At 47.4% G+C, this 27,226-nt stretch overlaps 1 pseudogene across 1 annotated transcript; it reads left to right on the forward strand.

Annotated features, from left to right (window-relative positions):
• The first annotated feature begins 1,938 nt into the window (after nucleotides 1-1,938).
• On the forward strand, nucleotides 1,939-25,766 carry LOC144329421 (SH3 domain and tetratricopeptide repeat-containing protein 1-like; annotated as a pseudogene). Its single transcript, XR_013415831.1, has 3 exons — nucleotides 1,939-2,098; nucleotides 22,162-22,203; nucleotides 23,760-25,766. The product of XR_013415831.1 is annotated as an SH3 domain and tetratricopeptide repeat-containing protein 1-like (transcript).
• Nucleotides 25,767-27,226: the final 1,460 nt, after the last annotated feature.

Consider the following 27,226-nt stretch of genomic DNA (forward strand, 5'->3'; position numbering starts at 1 on the left):
TCCTACTCCCATCACTGCCCTGTGACCACTGTTGCCAGTTTTTGTTTGTTTGTTTGTTTTTCCAAGGCAGAGTCTTGCTCTGTCACCAGGCTGGCGTGATCTCAGATCTCTGCAACCTCTGCCTCCCGGTTTCAAGGGATTCTCCTGCCTCAACCTCCTGAGTAGCTGGGACTACAGGCGTGCGCCACCACGCCCAGATAATTTTTGTATTTTTCGAAGAGACGGGGTTTCACCATGTTGGCCAGGATGGTCTGGATATCTTGGCCTCGTGAGCCACCTGCCTCAGCCTCTCAAAGTGCTGGGATTACAGGCGTGAGCCACTGCGCCGAGCCTATGTGTCTTGTTTTTAAAAACACAGATGTTGGCATAAGATAAACACGGTTGTCCGCCGGTAAGTATTTAGGTTGTTCCCAACCGTTTGGATTAATCAATGCTGAGTTGTACATAATTCTTGCATATTTGCGTGAATATGTTCATAGGATGCATTGCTAGAAATGGAATTGAGGGATCCAGGGTTCTGCGCATTTTAAATTTTGATGGGTGTTGCTGGATTCCCTTCCGTTGGGGCCATACCGTTATCTCACTGTCAATGTGTAAGGGCGACTATTTCTATTTCCTTGCCACAGTTTCTTCTCAGCTGTTTTCTTTGACATCACACACACACAAATACCCCTTGTTCCAAAAACATGGACATTTTACATATCTACTTAAAGTGTGCATACACTGATTGAAGCTCTGTGTTGCAGTGATATGTGCTGCTAGGATTGTGGCTCTGTTTCGAATCTGCTAGCCAGGCTATGGCTTTCCAGTCAGGTATTTTTTGTTTTGTTCATGCTGTTGCTGTCATTGGGCTGTGTGAATTTCCCTCCATTGCCCATCCAGATTTCCTTTCCGGTGGGCGGGCTTAGTGTCTAATCTGGCAGCCCTGTTTCCTAGTGACCTGGGCCGAGTGTCTCATTCGGCAGCCCTGTTTCCTGGTGATCTGGGCTGAGTGTCTCTTTCGGCAGCCCTGTTTCCTGGTGATCTGGGCCCCATGTCTCATCCAACAGCCCTGTTTCCTGGTGATCTGGGCCGAGTGTCTCCTCCGGCAGCCCTGTTTCCTGGTGATCTGGGCCAAGTGTCTCATCCAGCAGCCCTGTTTCCTGGTGATCTGGGCTGAGTGTCTCCATGAGAAGTTGCACCCATCTTCTCCAGTAGTGCATCTTTTCACAGCAAGCAAAACATTTTCACCACGTTTCCAGTGGGACAGGCACTAGCTCTTTTCTGGGCATCAGGAGACCTGGCTTTGTTCTGGTTCAAGCAACAGCTGGTGAGTTACCAAAGACAATTCGCATCTGGCCCCTGGTCCTTTTCTTTATAAGTAGAATCACAGTCCGAGTGGGCATCACTGCCCTGGTCTCTATGCGGTGCTGAGTGTTGTGGGGATGATGGCTAAGTGTCAGGGTGCATTTCCACCACTAGGGGATTACAGGCCAGCCCAAGACACAGGAGGAAAGCTAACAGCCCCGGGCAGGTACACAGAACCAGAGGAGTTTGGAAGGGTGGTTCCAAGCTCCTTGGTGTGATTGATGTGATCACAATAAACATTTTATCTCTAAGTCTTGGGCCGTTGGACCAAGAGAAGAGAGAGCTGGTGTTGAGTTGTAGTGAGAGGTGCGTGGTTCCTGTACCTGCTGAACCTGGCTGGGACTCAATTCCATTGAGTCCCATTCCATTTAACCTTCTGTTTCCACCTTTTTCATGCTCCTGCTTGTTTCTCCAGAAAAAAATGCAATAAATTCCTTTCAAAAACTTTACAAAAGCCATAGACGCTTATTGAAAATAGTTCAAATGATATGGAAGTCAGAAAGATAGTGAGTGTTTTTCTGTTGTGTGTTTGGATGAATGTGTCTTTGGGGTAGTCACTATTAACACTGGGTGTATTTCCTTCCAGATCTTTTCCAGTGTGCCTACAAATATGTATGTACACACTATAAAAAACAAAATAGTACCTGATCAACATTGAGTTCCCCTATTCTCACTGCGTAGTCGACATGGACATCCTTTCATGGTGATACGATGAGGCCTGATCGACTCCTTTTGTTCGCTGGAGTGGCAGGTAATAATAGCTACAGATAACTCACCTTCAGTGGGCATTTACCATGTGACAGGGTCTGTGCTCCAGGCAGGCTACATGAAGTGGGTCTTAAGGCTTTTTACAACAATGCTATGGGTGAACACAGTAATTGTTAACATTTTGCAAATGATAGAATTGCAGTAGAGAGAAGCAAAGCTGCTTGCTCAAACTCATGGCACGATTCCTGAGAGAGAGAGAGAGAACACTTTTAAAACAGTTGTTGTTATAGTCAGTTGATTTATGATCATTTCAAGAAATAGTGCATTCAGTGAATACATTTCAGGGTCTGGTACAGTCTGGGAGCTGGTTCTGAAAATGCTCTGCGCTAGAGGTAAGGGAGCGATCCATTGGCCCTGGGCTCCTAGTGCAAGGAGGGAGGTCCCGGGGAGAGGGGGCATGGAGAGGAGGTCTCTGAACAAACCTTGCAACATCCATTTCTGCTGAGTCTGGTCCGAGGTCTGGTTCTTGACATGTACACTTTTCAGAGATACTTGGTTTTGATTTTTATCATGGCTCAGCTGAGCAGCCATGGTTGCAAACTGCCTGGAGATGTGGTCTGGCAGGCCAGTGCTATGCCCATCCCTCCCGCTCCTGCAGGAGGGGAGTCATCCTGGGACTAGAGGGCTTCGCCTGTAATCAGCTATCTCATAATAAGTGGATTTGATGCTGGGTTCGCTAGGTCAGGAAATTTCCCATTTAGAAGGAAAACTGATACTTGTTTTTGGGTTTTGCTGAGGAGCCACAGGGCTTAGAGCAGGGACTGGAAGTTTGTTGAGACACACGTGAGTGCACTCAAACATCTTCCATGAAACGTGGAAATAAAGACAGTGTTCCAGAGAGGTCCCTGGCTTTGGGATATAAATATTTCTGTAACAGAATGGCACTGGCTGTCTGCTGTATTTTTTTCTCTGCTATTTTGGCAAGTTTTATTTGGGTGTGTGTCTCCTGTACAGAAGGTATGACATCAGTTTTTGCCACCAAGTATTTACAGCCGTTGGTACCTCCTGTGTGGGTCACTTTTGTGCCATGGTTTCTTTGGGGAAATTGTAGGTCTCCTACCCAAAGCACATTGCCCATTTCAAGGTGCTCCTGGTTTCTGAACACCTGTGGCAGTGCCTTCCATGTGGGTGAAGCCAGCCGAGAAAGTACCCCTCCCCAGGAGGTGGGGACTGGTGATTGCCTGAGTGAGGAGGCCGGGGATGAGCCCTGGACTAGAACTTGTGACCGGTTGCTTTTCCTTCCCCTCCTCTCCGTCCTATTTTGCCACCACCCCCACTTTTGAAAAATTTCTTATTAAAAATTAAGCAACTATTTTGGTTTCCTTTATTCGCGATTCCTTGCTAATCGTACGCAGAGTGAGCCTGGGACAGTGGAAAGGAAAGTTGTACTTAGCTTCAGATGATCCTACCAGTCCCGCATTGAAGGGTTTCTGCCAGGCGGCATTGTCAAGTGGCGTTGTGGAGGTTCTCCTTTCAGTCCTCAGCATTAACCAACAGAGGCAGGTGATACTTATTCCTGGTTAATGTTGAGGAAGTTGAGCTCAAATTGGCTAAGGGAACTTCCCAAAGTCACATAGGAAGTAGCAGAGTGTGATCACAGTGTGATCCAGCAGTCCCACTACAGTGTAGATACCCAAAGAAAAGGAAATCAGTGTCGGAGGGGCAACCGCACCTCTGTTTCCTACAGCACTGTTCACCATAGCCAAGATAAGGAATCAGCCTCGGTGTCCAACAGCAGATGATGGATAGAGAAAATGTGGTATTTATACACAGTGGAGTACTATTCAGCCATAACACGGGAAGAAGTCCTGTTATTCTCAGCAACGTGGATGGAACTGGAAGATATTATGAAATAAGTCAGGGACAGAAAGTTACACAGCACATGTTCACTTATGTGGAAGGCAAAAAGGAGTGGATCTCATGGAATTTGAAAGTAGACAGAGGATCCTAGAGGGTGAGAAGGGTCGGGGAAGAGGCAGATAGGGAGAAATTTGTTAAAGAATACAAAATTATAGCTGGATAGGAAAAAGTTCTAGTGTTCTATAACATAGGATGACTATAGTTAACAAGAATATATAGTTTCAGGCTGGGTGTGGTGGCTCATACCTGTAATCCTAGCACTTTGGGAGGCTGAGGTGGGTGGATCACCTGAGGTCAGGAGTTTGAGACAAGCCTGGCCAATGTGTAGAGAAACCCCGTCTCTACTAAAAATGCAAAAATTAGCCAGGCATAGTGGTGGGTGCCTTGTAACCCCAGTTACCAAGGAGGCCGAGGCAGGAGAATAGCTTCAACCTAGGAAGCAGATGTTGCAGTGAGCTGAGATCACACCACTGCACTCCAGCCTGGGCAACAGAGCCAGACTTTGTCTCAAAAAAAAATATATATATATATATATATATAGTTCCAGATAATTGGAGAAAGGGCATTGAACGTTCCAACACAAAGAAATGATAAATGTTTGAGATGGTGGATATGCTAATTATGCTGATCACATACATTACATGTATTATAACATCACTATGTGTACTTCATACATATGTACAGTACACAATTATGTGTCAATTAAAAAAGAAAAGCTGAACTTAGATTGGAATGGCTATGAAGTAGCTAGCTTTTTCGTATTTTTGATATAGACCCTAGGCATTTATTTTAAGTAAACTACAGTTGGCTTCAGGAAGTGTTTAGTATTTGAATTGTAGCCTTGCATTTTATAATACGGAGAAGTAAAACTGTAGGCTTGCTTTAGATACAGTCACAGGGGTTTGCCGTGATGACTTTTTTATGTAATAAGGGGGAAATGTACCTTAATTAATAGGCATATATGATCATTTTTCTCCCTCGTACACATTTTTAGTTGTTGTCCAGGCATTGTGATACTTATGTAAACAGTATGCGATACCTTAGGCAGGAATCAGAATTTTAAGGTAAGAATACTTAGAGTTATATATGTTTCAACCTTTCAAACTGGACATTTTACATGTCCATTATATAACTGTAATTAAATTTTCAAAAAGACAATGTGTGTCTTTAATATGGGTGATGCTCTTTTTTTTTTTTTTTTTTTGGAGACAGGGTCTCACTTTCTCCCAGGCTGGAGTGTAGTGGTGCGATCACGGCTCACTGCAGCCTCAGCCCCATAGGCTTGAGAGATCCTCCCACCTCAGCCTCCCAAGTAACTGGGACCACAGGTGTACAACACCATGCCCAGCTAATGTTTAAAATTTTTTGCAGAGATAGGGCCTCCCTCTGTTGCTCAGGCTGGTCTGGAATTCCTGGATTCAAGTGATTCTCCTGCTTCATCCTCCCAAAGTGCTGTGATTACAGGCATGTGCCACTGCCTGGCCCCATATAAGTGGGATGATGACTTGAGCCTAGGAGTTCCAGACCAGCCTGGGGAACATGGCACAAGACCCTGTCTCTACAAAAACTAACAAAATTAACTGGTCATGGTGGCACCTGCCTGTGGTCTCAGCTACTCCAGGAGGCTGAGGCAGGAGGATAACTTGAGCCCAGGAGTCGAGGCTGGAGGATAACTTGAGCCTAGGAGTCGAGGCTGCAGTGAGCTCTGATCCTGTCATTGCACTCCAGCCTGGGTGACAGAGTAGACCTTGTCTCTTAAAAAAAAGTTACTGGCTACCTGATTATTCATAGGAATAAAACCTGAACTCTGATCGAAACCTCATACCTTGTACAAAAATTAACTCAAAATGGATCATGGACTAAAATGTAAAATGCAAAATAAAGATGAAAAGAGGAGCTAGAGACTGGGAGAAACTATTTGCAAACCACATGTCTGATGAAGGACTCATATCTATAATATATAAACAACTATCCAAATTCAGCAGTGAAACCAAGTCATCTAGTTTGAAAATGAATAAAAAACCTGAAGAGACATTTCAGATAACATATAAGCACATGAAAAGATGTTCAACATCATGAGCCATCAGAAAAATGCACACTAAAGCCACGTCACTACACACCTATCAGAATGCCTAAAATAAAAAGTAGTAACAAGAGCAATGCTGGTGAGGATGCGGGGAAACGGAATCACTCACACTTGGCTGGTGGGAATGGAAGATGGTACAGCCATTCTGGAAAACAGCTTGACAGTTTCTTAAAAAACTAAACGTGCAATTGCTGTAGGAGGCAGCACTCACATTCACGGGCAGTTATCCCAGATAAATGAGGACTTATGTTCACACAAAAACCTATATGTATCTGTTCATAGCAGCATTATTTATAAAGTCTAGAAACTGGACACAGCCCGGAGACTGCTCAGCAGGTGAATGGTTAAACAAACTGGTGCACCCAGGACCCAGATACCACTCTGCAGTAGTTAATGACGTCCTTGTTCATCAGTCTTTCAACCTCGAAACCACCATCATGCTTAATCCCCTTTTTTCCATCCTGGGTCTGAGTGGACTTCATTTTGCATTTCTTTCTAATGCATTTTCCCTCTGTCCTTTCTGCTTGAGCCTCATGCCTCATTGGAACCATTGTAAGAGCCACCGAATTGTTTCTCTGCCTCATCATGGAATCCTTTCTACACTTCATGCCCCGCATTGCCATTGGAACAATCTTTCCAAAACATGAACAAACTAACTTAAAAGAAATATCCCAGGTAGCCTTCCAAATAAGTATAAGCTTTCTGTTAGAAGTTTGACGTCTTGTCTATAGGGAACCCCAGGACTGTAGAGAGACAGATTTGCTGTCTGCATTTTAAGATCAGGCAGAAATCCCTGGAGGGGCCCATGTGGAATAGTGGCACAAATACTGGTTCTAGAATCAGAAGCCCTCATCTCCTGGTTCTAACACTAGCTGGATGTTCTTGGGAAAGTTTTGGTTTCAAACCTCAGTATGAGGAAGCATCCTCAAGGGATCACACAAGGCTGCTGGGAGGAGCAGATGAGGGCCATGGTGAACATGCTGTGTAATCCGTGAAGCACGTCGTATGTGTGAGAAGTGGAGCTGTGTGGATAGCGGTTCTGGAATCATTGTATGAAAACGATGGAAAGCACATTCGTAGTTCTGCCTGATGATACCACTGGGCACCTGGGTTGTACACGCCTGCAACATGGGTGAGGCCTGGGTCAGTACAGCTCACAGTTTGGTTTTCATGCAGTTAGAAAGGCCCGAGAGGACCCTTCCCCCCTCCAGCTGTAGGAAGGAGGTGGCTGTCTCCTGCTTATATTTGGTGGGATTGTCTGTGGCTCCTTGGGGACAGGAATGCAGGGAGTGGGGGAAGAAAGCCGGCCTGACTGCTCGCTAGTCAGCCTTCCCCCAGGGAAGAGTGGAGGGGTCATTTCGTGGTAACTTGCCAAGTCTTTCTTAACCCATATGCTCTTAGAAATGACCAGCATGACAGGTAAAAGACCCATTAGAGACAGATGGGCTGTGTGTCCCGTGCGTTTATGGCTTTGTGGTCTCAGAGCTGCCAGAACTCGATAGCTTTCTGGGGAATGCTGGGTCAGCCAAGGGGCTGAAAATAGTGAGAGGAAGAAAATTCCCCCTCGCTGCTCTGGTCTGGGAGTGATTAGTGAGTAGAGCGGCATGGAGGGCCCAGCCGTGGGGTCCCTCTCAAGCACACCCTCACTGCAGTGGGAACGCGGGTCTCAACCTCCCTAGGCCTCCGTGATTTTTGTCTGTCACATACTCACCTCCAGCAGGGATGTCTGTGGTGATGAGATGAGGGAGCATCGTAGCACATGTGGCACTTAGTAGGCTTGTGGTGAGTGGACGCTGGCGTCAGTGGAACAGGAGACTGGGCGCTGTGTGTGGACGCACTCACGTACTGGTGGCATGGGTGGACAGAGGAGAGAGGGACGCTCTGCAGTTCTCCTTTTGGTCTGTCACCCCCGCTGTTGTGAGCAGAATCCGTGAGTGTATTCTGTTGCCCCAGTCAACCTGGTAGGCTGATTGCTCAATTTTCTGCTTCCACTTTTGATTTCTTAAGAATGGGAAAACGAATACTTCAGATACTTTTCTGGTTGATGCTATACATTCCTTGATATCACCTTAATGCTTTTTAATTTCTATGTATTTTGGATGTTGGAGCGTGCCTGACATCTGTGCTTTTATGTCTCAACCTCTCGCGTAACTGTTGGCCACACCAGAACCAGAGAGACGTGAGTAGACCGATTGGTAGCAGGGCTAGGACTGGAATTCCCCAGCCTTTTGGCGCCCAGCAGGCTCTGTTTTCTGTATTGCACTGCTCTTCTCTATTTCGACCCCTGTTAGGACAGTGGATGTGAAATGTAGCTGGGTGCTTTTGGGGGTGTGCTAGGAGTGTGGCAGATGCCTCAGACTGGCATTTCCCCCTGATTCTGAATTCTCATGGCTCAGAGTCAGTGTCTAGGCTACTGACTGGGAAGATGCAGGAAGTTGTTTTGTATGACAAACTATGCCAGGGCATTTTTTTCACCCGGCAATTTGTTTGGTTTGGACTGGAATAAATCTCTGATCTTGGTTTCTTTGTCTATATTATTAGGGAGTGGAGCCTGACTTGTTAACTTAGCCCAATTCATAGTGCTTAGAATCTCAGTGAGTGTGTGTTGAACTGAGCGGAAGTGTGAGAGCATCTTGGACAGTGGTTTGCAAACCTAGCTGCCTCTGGGGGGCTGTGAAAAAAGCATGTGTGCTTACTCCCGACCAGTTGAAATAGAATCTGCAGGAATGGAGCCTGGGCAGGTATAGTGCTGTTAAAAACCCCCAGGTGGTTCTGATATACTGTAAAGGTTGAGTAAAGGTTGAGATGCCCTGATCCACAGTGAATTGGAGTCCTGGATCATAGACATGCCTTATGCTTTCACCAGCTTAGAATGGTTCTTGTGCTTTAGAACTGTGAAAAAGTGTTATGCAAACAAATGTGGAAACAGCCTAAATGTCACATCCTGTTACTACCTGTCATGAAGTATATTTACCGGTTACTCACTCTACTCTGATCTCTACCCATTCCACCTTTTCTTCATGGTATGAAGTACTCTTTAGGCATTTATTGAACTCTTGTTTGTACCACCGCTGTGCTGGACAGTTTATAAATATTACTTCTTTAAACAAGGCCTATGGACTCAGGCTGCCTGGGTTTTGCTAACTAGCTGTGTCATTTGGGGCAACTTTTTAAGCTTATATAAACCTGACTTTCATCTATGAAATGGGATGACAGGGGGTCATGATCATCTCACAGGATCATGCAAATGTGTGTGTAAAGTGCTTAGTTTGGTGCCTAACACATAGTAACTACTCAGTAAAGTTATTATTACACCATCATCATCATATTTAAATGTAAATATTAAGAGCTAATAAATTTGTAAAAGGTAGTATACCCTTACCCCTTGAACCAAAGACTACTTTAGTTTTAAGTGGTTGGGTTAATTTATCACTTAAATATTGGCCTCTTGAATACCTTGAATTTCAATTGAACGTAACCAGAGGATTTCATAATTGGACCGTTGCCTCTGGAAGTTGGAGCTTTGTTTGTTTGGTTTCACTTCCTACACTAAGCATATGGCTATGCACATCTTTATGATGACTTTTGGTACTGGGGAATCAAAGCTTCATTCGCTTTTTGGAGGAGATGACCTTATGCTGTATGAAGCACTCAGACTTCGTTAACTATGTACCATCCAGACAAGACCAGGTGCTTCCCACGGCAGCCTGTCCTTTTCTTATCTCTCTCATCAATCTAGCATGTTCCTTCTATTCCTCTTTATATTAGAACTTCTCTTTGAACAAGGAATGTTGTTTTGTCACTGCTAGGTCCCCAGCAATTAGTAATGCCTAGCACATACCAGGTGCCTCCTGAATGTTAATAGGTGATAATCTAGCAGTACACAAGATAAATTCGCAGGTTGAGATTTAAGCTGTGTGGTATGAAGGCTGCATTGGCAAACTTATTAAATCAATTTTGTTAATACAAGTTTAACATATCTTAGTAACTGACTTAGTTCAGGAATCATTTGCTGAGTGTCTTCTAGGCCAGACATTGGGGACAGAAAGGTAATAATATATGATCCCTGCCTCATGTGCAGGAAGTCTAGTGCGATGGACAGATGCGTGCTAATGGCTGCCATGGAATACGGTGAGTATTAGATAAAGGGGCACCCTGTGTGCCCTTGGAGCATAGAGCAGGGCTTGTGTTCTGGGAACATGGGCTCCATGTGAAAACACAATTTAAATTCTCTTTTTTCTTTCTTTCTTTTTTTTTTTTTTTTTTTTTTTTTTTTTTTTTTTTTTTTTGAGACAGAGTCTTGCTCTGTGGTCCAGGCTGGAGTACAGGGGTGTGATCTCGGCTCACTGCAACGTGCTCCCCCCAGGTTCAAGCGATTCTCGTACCTCAGCCTCCCGAGTAGCTGGGATAACAGGTGTGTGCCACCACGCCTGGCTAATTTTTGCATTTATAGTAGAGATGGAGTTTCACCATGCTGGCTGGGCTGGTCTTGGACTCCTGACATCAGGTGATCCTCCCGCCTCGGTCTTCTAAAGTTCTGGGATTATAGTCATGTATGTATTTATCCTTTTAAATATCTGCGGGTAGCATTTAACTTTAAATGGGTACTAATTAAACTATTGAATGACTTTAGTATGGATTGAATGACTTTGCTCGGGCCTCGTTTTTAATTTCCTTCATTAGAGAGAAAAAAAAAAATGCAGGTTGAATATCCCTCATCCAAACTTCTTGGAATCAGAAGTGTCTCAGATTTTTTTCCTTTTTTGGATTTTTGAATATTTGCATTATACCTGCTGGTTGAGCATCCTGAATTCAAAAATCCAGAGTCTGAGCTGTTCCAATGAACATTTCATTGAGCATCACCTCGACACTCAAAAGTTGAGGATTTCGGAGTTTCTGGTTAGGGAGACTCATCCTGTATGGGTGCTGGGTTGTTGCAGGAGTTTTGGACCAGAGGTTGGGTGACTAGACTTTGGTTTTCGCTTTGTTATTAAACGGGCTGTTTTATTCCATAATCTCAGCTTTAGATTCCCCGGTTGTCAAAGAAGGGAACGGGCCATCTGATGTTTAAGGCCTCTGTTAGTTCTGACTTGGAGACACCTGGCTTCAGTTCATCTTCCTTAGGAGTGGACAAAGAATATGGGAATTTTGAAATCGTTAGTCAACATCTACAGGGTCATTGCAGCCTGGTTTTGGGTAAGGTCATCTTTAGTGAGCCCAGGGAGAAACAGTGGTTTAGCTGTCAGCTGAGAGGGGTAAGCGGTCCTATTAATTTTCCTCTGTGTTAGTGAAAGCATTGTTAAGGGTCACAGCGTTAGTGGAGCTGGCTGGAAAGAGGAGGGGAACTCACTGTTACAGGTTATATTGAATGTCTTTTCAGTCACTAAATGCTTTTTATGATATGTTTTTCAGGATTTCAGTGTTGTATGATTTCTCTGTGTTAAGCACAGGAAATTTAACATCAGCAAAAAAGAATGCTCTTTCTTTTTTTTTCCTTTGAGATGGAGTTTCGTTCTTGTCGCCCAGGCTGGAGTGCAGTGGCGTGATCTCAGCTCACTGCAACCTTGGCCTCCTGAGTTCAAGCGATTTTCCTGCCTCAGCCTCCCGAGTAGCTGGGATTACAGGTGCCCACCAGCATGCCTGGCTAATTTTTGTATTTTTAGTACAGATGAGGCTTTGCCATATTGGCCAGGCTGTTCTTGAACTTCTGACCTCAGGTGATCCTCCTGCCTCGGCTTCCCAAATTGCTGGGATTACAGGCATGTGCCGCCACGCCTGGCCTTGAATGTTCTTTCTATGGGAATTTACAAAAGCCAGCTTTTGAGTCTAGTGGCAGAAAACCTCTTCATTGTTTAGCTGTGCTGTGAGCTTGGAGGGCTTCAAGCCCAGCTGAAAAAGCTGTAGTATTCTATGTCAGTTGGCTGTCTTGGAGAACTTAATGAGCACTGGACTGGAGTGATACTGTCAGAGTTCATGAGCGGTTTGAGGCTCTCAAAGCCTAGATACTGGGGTTGCCCAAATACCTCAGCTGGACTCACTATTTCTCTCGGGAGTCGGGGGGTGGAAAATGCTGTGGTCTTAACTCTGCTCTTAATTTTACAGTGCTGTTATTAATGGTAAGAATGATTTCATACGTTTGCATTTTGCTTTGTAACTCACAGAGAATTTTAAAATCTGTTATCTGATTTTATTCCCTCAGCAGTTCTGTGAAAAAGGTAGAGCACTTTCATATCTTCTGTTTTTCCATGATTCTCTTGTGGCTCACAGAAGCTAAGAGCCTTCACCAAGGTCATAGGGTGAATGAGTTGCAGAGCTGGGAGTAGAGGCTCAGGCTTCTAGTGACCCTGTTTCTTCCTTGATAGCTTGCTCTGGTGGCGCTATGCTCAGGTAACTGCGCATGCTCGGTTTGGTCTTTTGTAAATCCCTGCCCCATTTCGGGGGAAGTTCTTGGGAGGCTTCTATTCATTTTGGAGCATTTAAGTATCTTGTCCTCTCTCCCTCTTCCCAGATGCATGGGCATTTCTGCAGGCCCCCAGGCTGGCCCTTGTGCGTGGGGGCGTCTCCTGTCTCCACGTTGCTTGCACGCCCCGGGGCCCCCTCGTGCCTGCCTCCACACTGCAAGCTGTTTGGTAAATGTTACTAAGTCAGCATCGTTGTTTTCTAGAAATGGGACGGGGTATGGATGCCACGTTCTTTTCTGTGTGAAGTCTGCGATTGTATCATCTTGCCTTCCCCGTGTGTGCTCCTTGAGGGTGTCGCTGTGCTGCGGTCATCTGTGTTCCCTAGGGTGCCTCCCTTGGAGTTCGGGCGGTAGTAGACATGCAGTCAGTGTTCACGGCCTGAATGAGAGGAAGGCCAACAGAGCCATTAAATCTGGAAAATGACAAGTGAGGGAAAGGAATTTTTATTGAAGGCATGTGAAAAAGAAATCTTTTTAGAAAAGTTGACCTGTTTCTCAACTGGAGTTGAATTTCAGCTCAGAAAAGCAGCTGTGTGCCCAGAGGGATTTGGGATTTCAGTTTGTGACAGATGAATTGAATTTGTTGTTGTATGAATGTATTATCCTTTTGTGGTTTTGTTAGGCCTTTCTCCCAAATGCAATCGATTTTTCTATAAAAGTCACACTTCCTTTTTGAGAAGTGTAACACTAATTGTATGGGATGGTCTCCCAAAAGATTACCTGCCAGGAACCAAACACACTGCCTGAGACTCACAGCCCCTGGTTTCTGCCTGTGCAGCTGCAGGGCAGAGAGGCACGCTCGAGCTGAAATCAAGACGCGTGTCTGCATCTTCTCTTTCTTGACTAATGTTTCGTCTCTGAGCTGGCCTGCCTTCAATGTCTAGGAGCTTGGTGGGTGTAGACACATTACGGTATGGAGGAGGGATATGGTGTTGCCACAGCCAGGAGACTGGCTGAAGTCTCTGTTCTCTTCCTGCTCACTGCTCTGACTTTGTATGAGTCACATTTGTAGGGCTGTGCACAGCGGCTTACACCTGTAATCCCAGCACTTTGGGAGGCCGACCTGGGAGGATCTCTTGAGCCCAGAGTTTGGAACCAGTCTGGGCAACATGGTGAAACCCCATTCCTACAAAAAATAAAAATTAAAAAATTAGCCAGATGTGGTGGCTCCTGCCTGTAATCCCCGCTACTGGAGAGGCTGAGGTTCGAGAATCACTTGAGCCTGGGAAGTCGAGGCTGCAGTGAACCATCATCACGCCACTGCACTCCAGTCTGGTCAGAGCAAGACCTTGTCCCCAAAAAAACAAACAAACAAACAAAAACTCATTTGTAATAGTGGCAGTAGTTAACTTTTGAAAGTTTGAAGAAAAGTTTCTAAATAACCTGTGACCATGGACAACTTACTTAGCCTTTCTATGCCTCAGTTTCCTCATCTATGAAAAATGAGAGAATATGGTACTGATCTTACAGGATTTCAATGAGAACTAGACGAGATCAAACTCAGAGCCTGGCACCTCGTGAGTGCACACTCAATGTTATTTCAACATTTTAGAGGAAAAAGAATGCTAATGGGTCACTATGGCTAAACATAGTCTATCACTGGCGTTACTCATGGTATTGGAAGGAAGTTGAATTCCATATAGATAGTGTGATGGAGAAAGTATTTTCGGCATTGGCAGGATTTATTCAAAGAACAAAGGATGTGTCTGTCCTGTGTGGAGAGCCGTTTCCGCTTGTTTCTTTAAATGTTATGGGAAAAGCACTCGACCTTGTGCTCTCTGCCGGACAGCTTCAGTCTCCGCGTATTGATTTGGCCAATGGTCGCTCGCCATCATCATGGCAGCAGCAGTTGAAGGGACAGCTTGTCTTGATTTGCATTTTTGGGTGTTTGTGCTATTTATAGACAATTAAGACTTGGAAGCCTGTTTATGGCAAGCTGGTAAATTCAGCAAAACATGGAAAAACCTGTTAGCAGAGTTTGCACGTGTGCAGGCACAGAGCAGCCAAATAAACACACAAGTTTTCCTGTATTTTAAAACTCTCTGAAAAAAAAAAAAAAAGACATTAAACCATTGCCCAGATGGCTTATAGAGCTAGAGCTTTTTCCTTGAAGTACGTGAGTATGACTGTCAGACATCTGAAACCCCAAGCCATCTTAAAACATCATTTGGATGCTACCCCCTCTCTGCCCTTTTTTTCCATTTGTAAGGGACAAGGATCCAGGAAGGAAAGTATTAGTTTACAAAGGCTTTTGTTACAATTAATCGTTCATGTTCTTTCTTTTGGTATCTTATTCTCTGTTTACATTTTTTTTTTATTTTTACATTTTTTGAGACAGAGTCTTGCTCTGTCACCCAGGCTGGAGTGCAGTGGCACGCTCTCGGCTCACTCCAACCTCTGCCTCCCAGGTTCAAGTGATTCTTGTGCCTCAGCTTCCTGAGTAACTAAGATTACAGGCGTGTGCCACCACGTCCAGCTAATTTTTATGTTTTTAGTAGAGACAAGGTTTCGCCGCATTGGTCAGGCTGATCTTGAACTCCTGAACTCAGGTGATCTGCCTGCCTCAGGCTCCCAAAGAGCTGAGAATACAGGTGTGAGCCACCGCGCCTGGCCGCTGTTTCCATTTTGTAACACTAGCGTCACCCCAGTGTAGGGTGGCTAGGGGTATTCTTCTTTCCTGTTTCCTGGTGTATTTTCCTCTACAGCGTTGATCACTCTTTAACATACTTTTTGGTTGTCTGTCTCTACCTACAAAAATATATGTTCCCTGTTATATCACCAGTGCCTGGCACGTAGATAGTCAGTCAATATTTGTTGAATGAATGAATGAATGAATGGGCTGAAAGAACCTTATTCTTTCTTCTGTCACTTCACACCAAATGCTTTTGGAAAATGCTATGTGAACAGGGATCATAAGCAGCAGAGGTTACACACATGGCTGTGGGATAGCCCATCATCCTCAGATACTTGTCTGGAAGGAGGTGGAGTACATGAGTAGAAATGATACAAGATAACTTCTTCAGGAAATCAGCCAGGTGTCACAACTTTTCACATAGGCGTGTGATGTTAGTGTATGTGTGTATGAAGAGCTGTCGTGGCCTAGAATCACGGGCCTTTAGATCCCTTGTACAGATAGAAAAGTAAAGGTGGAGGCCCAGGAATGCTGTAGGCCACCGAGGTAGAGTCCCTGTCTATCCTTCTCAGTGTCCGGTCACTTCTCAGTGCACTCCCCTCTTTACTGCTAAAGCCACTTTCCCTGACTCTGAATGTGTAACCACGAGGGGGAAAATGTCCTCCAGGCTCACAATTTGTGGAGAAAAAGCCCAGCACCTAAAATAATGTTCACAAAGTTTGTACCTAGAAAACGTGGCCATTTCTATCATATCTTTGAATTTCCCTCTTTCTCATACATTTTATAAACAAGACAGTAGAAGGAGATTCGTGAACAGCCACTTTAGAACAAGGGGGAAAAAATCAAATCTAGAACATTCCAGTTTCTGTTTTCTTCTCAGTTTAGGGCTGAGGCACTTTAGCTTCCTGTCTAAGGGACTACTCAAATCTGATTAGAAGCCATTGTGGGCTGGTAATTATCCGTAATTTTAGGAAGACAGATGCAGCACCAACTCTATTCTCTGATAGTAGGCTTAAGAATTTTAAATTTGCATGGCAGGAGAATCAGATGGTGAGGTGGGATAAGCGTTCAGATGCTTGGTCATTGATAGCTTTTTACTTCCACGTATCACATGGGGATTTGGGACTCGGGAAGCCCGCTGAGAACTGATGACTATCTGTCCCCTGAACAGCTGGGGTCTTTTTCATCCTGAGCTCAGAAAGATTGCTCCTACTGCAGCCAGGGAAGACAGGTTGTTGGCTGGTTAGAAATCATGGCAGGTTATTTTCTCCACCCGCAGTTCGCAGTTGAAAAGCAGAGCTATCAAAAAGTTGTCTTCTCTGTTGTATTTCAAATCTGGGTGTTTAAAAAATTATGTAAGCAAATTAAGCATTTCTGTAATGGTAGTTGTGTGTGTTCTTGATGCGAATGAGAGGTGCATTCCCTTGTAAAATCTCTGGGACTTTATAGGAGTATGTGAGCCTTAGAACAAAAGTTGGTTTTCTAGATGATCACGTAGATATGATGCTGAGCACTAGACAAAGATGTTGATTGAAGCGATTTAAAAAAAATTTTTCTGAGTTCAGATTTTACACCAATATTTAGAAAATCAGCAAAAGAACTTGGAGGAATGTTCTCAGGCATCCAGTTCAGCCCCCTGCGCACATTGTCATAAAATCCGAGTGTGTGTACAGGGAGACGCATTCCTTTCTGTTCTCATCACTGGTCCTTTCCTGGCTCTGCACCTGCCTGTCATGCGCGTCCGTGCGAAGAGACCACCAAACAGGCTTTGTGTGAGCAATAAAGCTTTTTAATCACCTGGGTGCAGGCGGGCTGAGTCCAAAAAGAGAGTCAGCGAAGGGAGATAAGGGTGGGGCCGTTTTATAGGGTTTGGGTAGGTAAAGGAAAATTACAGTCAAAAGGGGGTTCTGTGGCGGGCAGGAGTGAGGGTCACAAGGTGCTCAGTGTGGGAGCTTTTTGAGCCAGGATGAGCCAGGAAAAGGAATTTCACAAGATAATATAATCACTTAAGGCAAGGACCCGTCATTTTCACTTCTTTTGTGGTAGAATGTCATCAGTTAAGGTGGGACAGGGCATTTGCACTTCTTTTGTGATTCTTCAGTTACTTCAGGCCATCTGGGCATATACGTGCCAGTCACAGGGGATGCGATGGCTTGGCTTGGGCTCAGAAGCATGACATTGCCCTCTTCCCGACTTTCCCTACCTTTTCCCTCCTGTGCGGTTCTCTCACAAAGTGAATGGCCTCAGCCACAGCTTCTCTGCAGCTGCATCAGACTGTGGCGACAGGAGTGGTAGCTCCTGCAGGGCCTGCTGTCCCCACGGAGCCCAGTCTTGCTTGCGGCTGGAACCTGGTCACCATTTGCACCGAAAGTATGTAATTCTACAGAACGAGAGCCAACATGCTGGGAATGGAGGTGTCTTTATCACGGTGCTCTGCATATTTTAATCTTGGGTAGAAAGTATGGAAAAGTATGTGATACCTGTGGTTTGATGTCAGAAGGACGTTGTGAACTTGATGTGGGCTGAGGATGTTCAGGTGCAACAGGCACCCCGGCTTCATTAAATGAGACTTCCCCACCTCCCTGCCAGGCATGCACAGGTGTATGGCCACATCTTATGTGTCATCCTTATCTAGAGTGCGCCTTGTCATGCTTAAACTTACATGATGATATTCTGCCTCATAGAGTAGGTCCCAAACCGCATTCAACACAGAAATGTACTCTTGCTATTATACATAGAAAGGGCTTTCATATACCAAGCGGGAGAGCAGTCCTAAAATCTGGGCTGGAATCACAGAAGGAAGGTTTGGGAAGCAACAGATTCCCTAGTCCAAAGCTGGTTTTTGATGAACCTAGAAACAGGACCAAGAGAAGTGAATTTCCCTAAGGCCCTGACAGTGTCTCACGGTAGCATTTGAACCTAGCAGTTTCTTGACCTATTTCTTTAAATGATTAGTCATGCTTCCTCTGATTCCTATATAAACGTATTCCTCATTCATTCTTTTGTTTCAGTGAATTATTGCAGTGCTACCACGTAACAGTATTGGAGTCAAAATGTGGCAGTGTTTATCCCTTTCCAAGGTTTTTAGTTGCACAGTTTGTCAAAGTTGTGCTAACAGTTTCTTGTTGGTTGCAAGGTGTCCTTTCAGAAGCCAATTGTGTGGTGTATTGACGTTGATTGTTGGAGGTAGTTTGGTTAGAACGTACTTCGAGTGGCTGGCGTGGGCCTGGGGAACAGTGACAACTGCCTGCTTCATGGGCAGAGATGAAGTAATTGCTTCCTGGGAAGTACCATCCTCCTGGCCACACTCTCTAGCCCATTTCGTTTGTGTTGGTTTCCTCGCATCTGCACGTTTCTGGCTTCATGTGAGTCTCATTTATTGTAGCATATGACTTCAGGCTGTGGGGAAGAATGGCCATTTTAGCACAGAGATGCACACAAAGGAACAACTGGCTAAATGTGAGTGAAGACATTCTTAGAGGGGATTTCATTTTTTTTATTCTTTAACAGGCAGTCTGGGAAGCATTCTGGACATGTGGCCTGCAGTGTCACATTTCCTCCCTGCAGGATCCCAGATGTTTGGAGATTGTAGTGATAACTGTTATCATTGAGAATGTCATTCTCACAGGCTCTAATAAGTCAGGATTTATTCAGTGTTAATTTGTTAAAGACAACTGTATTCCTAGCCAAATCCATGGGAGACGTTTCTCCTGGCAGTGTTGCTGGGGGTATTCCCGTGGCTTAGTCTTCGGGCAGCACACGCCTTTGAATACTGCTGAAGCTGTGAGTACCCAAAGCGCACTGGAGTACTTTTGCCATACGGGGTGTTAGTCACTGATACACGTCTCAGTCAGACCTGATGGATTCTTGACCCCTTCCTTTCTTAATTTTTTAATTTTTATTTTTTATTTTTGTTTTTTAAGAGCATAACCCCTTAGGTGGCCACCATGAATCTCTGGTGTTTTCAGTTGGCTGCAGCCTATTTGCCGTCTCTGGTTCAAATATATTCGAAGCCTGATGATGCTTCCCTCGGTTGTTCTTCTGCTGTGTGACCTCCGTGCCCGCAGGGTTCAAGAGTGTCAGAGCTGGGAGTCACCTTCACAACTACCAGGGTTTCCGGAACCTCCTTTATCTAGCCCTGGGGACGGAAGAGGTGTCATCAGAGTCGGAGGCTTATTAGGGTTACACGCCATTAATAACAAATGAGGAGGTTTTCTTTTATATAAGGGGAGCTTCTTATAATGTGCTTTAGTAGGGTAAAGAAGCTTTTGAGATTTGCTTTCTCTGGAAAGATAATTTGTGATCCTGCTGTTGCTTTCAACAAAAATATAATTTGCGTACCAGTGCATGTTGTATTACTGAGCACTGGCTGACAAATGGTTCTTAACTCATCATTCACTCCGCCACTGTTTCTTGAATGGCATATGTGTGCCAGCTGTAGTAGGAACTTGCTAGGCTCTAGGACTAACCCTTATGAAATAGGGGTCCTGGGGGAAGCAAATGCATATAACTATAAACGTTTGAGGGGATATCAGAGGGGTGCCTATAGGTACAAAACTTTGTTCATTCATCGTCCTATCTAGGAGGTTTTGTGTCTTAGCAGCGTGTTCCATAGCAACCCATCCCTCTATCAAAATATTCATCATATTATTTTGAAATTCTCTGCTTAGGTATGTGTTTTTCTGACTACGTTTAGAACTGGTTAAGGACAGGCTATGGGGTATGTATTATATATATCTACACACACACATATATTTATATATATACACATTACCATTGTAAATATACTATATATTTATATATATACTCATATATATATTTCTCCCTCTCTATATATACATACACACCACACACATATATATACACACATATATATGAAATACACACACACACACACACACACACACACACACACACACACACACACACACTTCTACTGCCAAGCACAGAAAGTCAATACTAGGCAAGAGTTCTTTTAGTGTTTATGAAAAAATAGATGTGTTAGTTGAGAGCGTCCTTAAGTTGCCAGGGGAAAGACAGGATGGATTCACAAAGGGAGATAGTGTGTTTTTTTTCCTTTGTTTAACTCTTGAATTCGAAATAATCCAGACTTATGGAAAAGTTGCAAAAATAGTACAGAGAATTCCCATATACTCTTCCCTCAGATTCCCCAAACATTTCACCCCATTTGTACTTTCTTTCTCTGTGGATATAATTTTTTTTTCTGAAATGTTTGAGAGTGGAAGGTAGCATGCAGGCAGGGTGAAAGGCGGAAGGAGAGAGGTGGGTTGGGAGGCTTTTTTTTTTTTTTGACCTTCTGAGATGGCGTTTCACTCTTGTCACCCAGGCTGGAGTGCAATGGCACGATCTTGGCTCACTGTAACCTCTGTCTTCTGAGTTCAAGTGATTCTCCTGCTTCAGCCTCTGGGATAGCTGGGATTACAGGCGCCCACCACCATGCTTGCCTAATTTTTTGTATTTTTAGTAGGGGCATTTCACCATTTTGGTCAGGCTGGTCTTGAGCTCCTGACCTCTGATGATCCACCTGCCCTGGCCTACCAAAGTGCTGGGATTACAGGCGTGAGCCACTGTGGCTGGCGATTGGGAGGCTTTTGCAGTAACCCAGAGCACTATGATGAGGGCTGGACCTGGTTGGAAATGATGAGAAAGGTGAGAAGTGGTTAGGTCTGGCATATATTTTGAAAGGAGAGTTTAAATGGGTTGGATGACAAGAGAGAGAAAAAGAAGTTTTAAGGATGATGTCAAGGATTTTGGCCTGAGTAACTGGAAGACTAGAGATGCTGTTATTGGGATCGGGAAGACTATGGGAGGAGTGGGTTATAGCAGGGGGAATCAAAAGTGTGTTTTCGGCATGCTAAATTTGAGGTCCAAAAAGGGATATCAAGAAGTGTTGGCTGGGCGCGGTGCCTCACGCCTGTAATTCCAGCACTTTGGGAGGCTGAGGCGGGCAGATCACCTAAGGTCAAGAGTTCGAGACCAGCCTGATAATTATTAAAATCGATCATTGATGTTTACTAATTAATCATATTATTGCTCCTAATACTGCAGGGGGTGTATACCTACCTGTGATGTTGTTCCTAATATCCAGGGACAGAGAGCATGATTTTAGTTTTAATATCACAGTAGGTGTACACTCACCATGTGAAACTGATCCTAATATCCAGGGGGGTAGAATATGACATGACTCCCAACATAGCAATGAATGGACAGCCACCTGGTGATATTACTCCTAATATACACAGAAGAAGCGTATGATATTACTCCCAATATCCCAGGGAGGGTACAGCTCTTCTGTGATATGGTTCCTAGTATCTGGAGGGGGAGAGGATGATAATAATTCCAGTATCACAGGCTGTGTTCACCCGCCCTGTGATATTGTTATTAATATTCTGGAAGGGAGAGGATGATATGATTCCCCATAGAGCAGGAGGCGTACACCCAGCCTGGGATATTGTTCCTAATATCCATGGAGAGGAGAGGCTGATGTTACTCCCAATATGGCAGGGGGTGTACATCCACCCTGTGATATTCTTCTTAATATTCCAAGGCTGAGAGGTTGATACTACTCCCAGTATCGCAGACACCGTACACCCCCATGTGATATTCTTCCTGATATCTGGAAGGGGAGAAGATGCTATTAATCCCCATATCGCAGGAGGTGAACACCCACTTTGTGATATCTTTCCTAATATGCAGAGGGAGAGAGGATAATATTATTCCCAATATTGCAGAAGATGTACACGCCCCCCCATGATATTGTCCTTAATATTCCAAGGCACAGAAGACGATGTTACTCCCAATATCGCAGAAAGTGTACACCCCCCAGTGATGTTGTTCCCATGATCCAGGAGGGAAGAGGATGATATGACTTTCAACCCCTGCACCCTGCAATGCTCTCACCCTGCAACACCGACACCAGCTCAATCTGACATGGGACCAGAGGTGCTGGCTGGGGGTGTTCATTGCTTCTCTTTTCTCCCTTGCCAGACTCAGTAGAGGAAGCTGAGACCGAGCAGCTGCAGGAACAAGGTAGGTTTTGCCCGTGGCTCAGGCTTCCTCTGGTTATGAGCTGGGTCTTGGAGTAACACCGGGGGAGAGGACAGAGCTGAGTACCGTGGGCATTGGATGTGGCTGTCACCCCTCTGTGGTGTGGGCCGGGGACTTGAGGGACATCGCCTGAGGTGGGCCTGAACCTCCCGTCTACTCTGGCACTGGAGGCCGTGGGGTCCCACACTTCTTCCAATGAACATGCTGACCCCTGCCTGGTCACCGACCGAGGTGGGACATCCTTTCCACTGCTGGAGACCACATGTAGCTGTGGGTTCCTTCTTCATGACCTGGAGAAGCTGCAGTTCACCCTGTGCTCCGCCTCAGAGATGGGAGGCCACACTGCCCTCAGCGGGTAGCAGAATGCAGAGCTTTAGGTTGCAGGGGCCTCAACTGAGGTCCCTGAAGGGTCTGCTCCTTCCTGAGGGGAGCCAGTGGGGAAGGGAAGGCTGTTGTAGGTTTGCCTCAGGGAGGGGGTGGTTCCACCCTCTGCCAAAGTCACTGGAGCAAAGGCACGTGGCTCTCCAGCTGCCCCGGAGGCCAGGGTAGTGGCTGGGAGGGGCTGTGTGCCTCTGCCGGATTGGGGAGATTTCTTAGCTAATCTAGTGTAGTCAAGTCAGACATTTGCCTCTAAATCATATTTATTTTTTTAATTCCAAGGCTTTACAGATGAATAAGGAGGCAGTTTGTACTGAAAATATTTTTTACATGTGAGCTTGAAACAGAGAGTCTGTTTAAATCTAGTTTTTTCCTTCCCAGTAATGCCTCCTTTCATCCCAGGTTTTCCAATAGGAAATGTGCTTGTTTGCTCACCTCTGGGAGGGGGCTTTGGCTAGGAATCCACCAAAGCCAGCAGGCACCAGTGGGCTGCTGGAGCACGCTGGCCTTTGTTAACCCTTTAGGAACTGTGGGCTTCAGGTTTTCAGACCATTGAAGGTGAAGGTGGCCACAGGGGCCTGGAAGCTTTCCCATCCTTCCTGCAGCGATGATCCGTTTCCCTGCACGGAGCTGGGTACATGGGTACAACAGCCCTGTCCTGTGCCGTCAGTGGCTTTACCAATTTTGCATAGCAGCTTTTGAGCTGATCAATAGCTCTGATTGGCTGTTGAGGATTTCATGGATTCCTGTACCCCACCGGGGGGCCCAATATGCTGACAAAAGTTACATTTGTAGTTGTAATGCTGCATATACATGGGTCCAGTTAGAAGGCTTTGATTCTTTCTAAAGGGAAAGGCATCTCTGAGGGATCACTGAGCTGACATAGTCTCCTAAAACCATGCTGTGAGGTGGGCGACAAAGCAGGACAGGAGGGTGATTTTGTAGGAGAGTCGGGCCACGGGCCTGCGTGTTCTCTCTGTCCCCATAGTGCCGGAGTTCCTATGTGCTCCAGGCCCGGGTTTGCATTGCACATAATTCTCAAGGGCTCATGGCAAGCTGTGCCAGGGACACAGAGAGGGGGGATGTGGGGACCTTGTCCCCAGTGGACCAAGGACTAAATGCTGAACTCTAATCTGTCTAGGTGTTTTTGTGACTTGCAGAAATACCTCCACCTTGCCTGGGCCTGGAGCCACAGGCGACCCTGCCGAAGGTGAAGAATGTTCTAGAACAATGCAAGACCTGCCCAGGCTGCCCCCAGGAGCCAGCATCCTGGGGTCTCTGTGCGGCATCCAGCAACATGAGCTTGCAGGACCCCAAGGAGCCTTCCTTCTTCTTGGAAGCTGAGGACGACTGGGAGGACCCAGAGGCCCTGACCTCACTGCTGTGTTCCTGAACGCCCCCAGGTACAAGGCCAGCTTCTGTGGCCTGTACGGTGTGGCATGGCCATGGCTGAGCGGCATGTTCTGCAGCTTTAGCGACGAGGAGGAGCTGACTGGGCGCCTGGCACAGGCCCGAGGGGTGGCCAAGAAAGCTGGCCTCTTCATGGCCCTGGCCAGACTCTGCTTCCTCCTGGGGCGGCTGTGCAGCAGGAGGCTCAAGCTGTCCCGGGCCCGGGTGTACTTGGAGGAAGCACTGGGGTCCCTGGAGGGCAGCTTTGGGAACCTGTTCCTGGTGGTGGCTGTGTACGCCAACCTGGCCAGCATTTACCGGAAGCAGAAGGGGAGAAGTGTACACAGGTGGTTCCCAAAGCCATGGCCCTGCTCCTGGGGACGCCAGGTCACATCTGCAGCACCGAGGTGGAGGAATAGCTCCTGCAGCTGGCCCTGCAGCAGACGGTGGGTGGCCAGAGCCTGCAGGCCACGGCCCGGGCCTGCTTCCTGCTGGCCAGGCACCATGTGCACCTCAAGCAGCTCGAGGAGGCCCTGCCCTTCCTAGAGCTGCTGCTGCTTTTGCACAGGGACTCGGGAGCCCCAGAGGCTGCGTGGCTCTCAGACTGCTCCCTACTGCTGGCTGACATCTACTCCTGGCTCCTACTCCTGGCCGCAAGTGCCTGCCCCACCTCGTGCTGAGCCTGTGTCATGGTGGCCTCATTGAGGACACAGGACTCGCTGGCCGGCTCGCTAAGAAGCGTGAACCTGGTGCTCCAGAACGCCCTCCAGCCCCACAGCCGCCCCACCCAGACTTCCCACTACCTCAGGCGAGCGCTGGCCTCCCTAACCCCGGGCACAGGCCACGTGCTGCACGGCCTTCTCCACGCCAGCCTGGCCCAACTGTACAGCCACCGTGGCTATCACGGCCCAGCCATCACCTTCATGACACAGGCGGTGGAAGCCAGTGCTGTTGCCGGAGTCTGTGCCATCGTGGACCCCCTGGTGGCCCTGGCCTGGCTGCACGTGCTTCATGGACAGAGCCCGGTGGCCCTGAACATCCTGCAGTCTATCCAGGATGCAGTGGTGGCCAGCGAGGACCAGGAGGGTGTGATTGCCAACATGGTGGCCGTGGCTCTGAAGAGGACAGGCCGGACGAGGCAGGCAGCCGAGGGCTACTACTGCGCCCTACGGGCGGCTTGGTACCTGGGCCAGCGGAGGAACCAGGCAGTGGTGCTGGCCAACTTCGGGACCCTGTGCCTGCTCTGGGGTGCCAGAAGGCTGGCCCAGCACTACCTCCTGGAGGCCGTGCGGCTGTTCTCGAGGCTGCCCTGCAGGGAGTGTGGCCAGGACTTCACCCACGTGCTCCTGTAGCTGGGCCACCTCTGCACCCGCCAGGGCCCAGCCCAGCAGGACAAGGGCTACTATGAGTGGGCCCTTCTGGTCGCCGTGGAGATGGGCCATGTGGAGAGTGAGTGCCCCAGTTCCCCCTGTGCGCCTTCCGGGGCCACTCAGGTCAGGGCACACCTGGGGTTTGTGATTCGGAAACAAGTGGTGGTTTTTCCACCATCGAAAGTGCTGAGTCATGGCCAGCAGCAGATGTTGGCAAGCGCCCTGGAGACAGGCGGTTCCCATGCAGGGCCAGGTCCTCTGTGCCCTACTGAGGCAGCCAGCTCTTCCTGGTTTGCCCAGGGACCATCCTGCCTTGAGCATGGAAAGTCCTGCTTGCTGGGAATCCCTAGACATAACCCTGGGATCAAGGCAGGCTCTGCTGCGCTGGGACTTGGGGCCTCTCCATGAGCCAGGCCCTGACACCGGTTCTTGTGCCCGTGTGATCTGCTTGGTATGTTGGCAGCCTGCGCACCTGTCATCCCACTTCACAGGGGACAGGGGGTGGGTGATTGCCCAAAGCCGCAGAGCAGTTCATGCAGAGTGTGTCAGGCCCCACCCACAAATGGGGCTTGTGGAGTCCTCGGGTGGCAGGGACTGAGTGTGGGAATGGGAGCTTCAGGCCAGAGAAGCCACAAAAGTGTGAGTGGCGTGATGGCGGGGCACCAGTTGGCCCCGGGTTAGGGAAGCCTCTTTAGTGTGGGACCAGAGGGTTGAGAGGATTTAGTCAAGTAATAGGTGGTGGGGGAGGGGCTGGTGGTGTAGCCTGTGTGAAGCACCAGGGATGAGCGAGTGGGGGTGAGTGAGCGGGAGTGTGAGCGGGGATGAGTGAGTTGGGGTGAGTGAGCGGAGGTGTGATGGGGGTGAGTGAGCAGGAGTGTGAGCGGGGATGAGTGGGTTGTGAGCAGGGGTGCGTGAGTGGGGTGAGTGAGCGGGAGTGTGAGCGGGGATGAGTGGGTTGTGAGCAGGGGTGCGTGAGTGGGGGTGAGTGAGTGGGAGTGTGAGCGGGGATGAGTGGGGTGTGAGTGGGGGTGAGTGAGCGGGAGTGTGAGCGGGGATGAGTGGGGTGTGAGTGGGGGTGAGTGAATGGGGTGTGAGTGAACAGGAGTGTGAGCGGGGATGAGTGGGGTGTGAGCGGGGATGAGTGAGTGGGGTGAGTGAGCGGGAGTGTGAGCGGGGATGAGTGAGTGGGGTGAGTGAGCGGGAGTGTGAGCGGGGATGAGTGGGGTGTGAGCGGGGATGAGTGAGTGGGAGTGAGTGAGCGGGAGTGTGAGCAGGGATGAGTGGGGTATGAGGGGGGGTGAGTGAGCAGGGCTTATGCAGGGAGGTGCAGAGTTGGGAGCAGGTGGGTTGGGTGCTGGATGGTGAGAAGCTCTTCTGGAGAGCTAAGCAGGGCCTGGGGCCTCAGGCTGTGGCTTGGCCTTTTCCCCAAGAGCACTGGGGAGCCATGGGGTGCTATCGAACAGTCACTGCAGACTGAGCAGTGAACGGACAGTAGGTGGGCAGGGCTGTCTGAAATCTAGGCCGCAGAGGATAGATGAGGAAGTTGAGTCCAGGAAAATGGCTGAGTCGAGGGATACTGTTGAGTCCCCTCTGTCTTGCAGGGCTTTGTCATGGCATCGTGAGACCACTCAGAGGTGCCTCCTGTGGCCTGGGCCAGAGCCCCAGGGGCTGTGACCAAACCTGCCCATTTCCCAGCACAGGCCTGGCACCCACTCCTGGCCCTAGGAGGGATGAGATTTTGGAAAGGACCATGTGAAGGGGCCCTGGTCCCATATATCTGCCCAAGGAGGGGTGGGGGGTTCTGACCCAGGCTTCTTCCCCAGGGGCATTCTCTGACTGGAAGGAGACCCTCCAGGAACCCAGCGCCC

Source organism: Macaca mulatta, chromosome 3 (genome assembly GCF_049350105.2).
Source record: "Macaca mulatta isolate MMU2019108-1 chromosome 3, T2T-MMU8v2.0, whole genome shotgun sequence".
Classification (NCBI taxonomy): Eukaryota; Metazoa; Chordata; class Mammalia; order Primates; family Cercopithecidae; genus Macaca; species Macaca mulatta.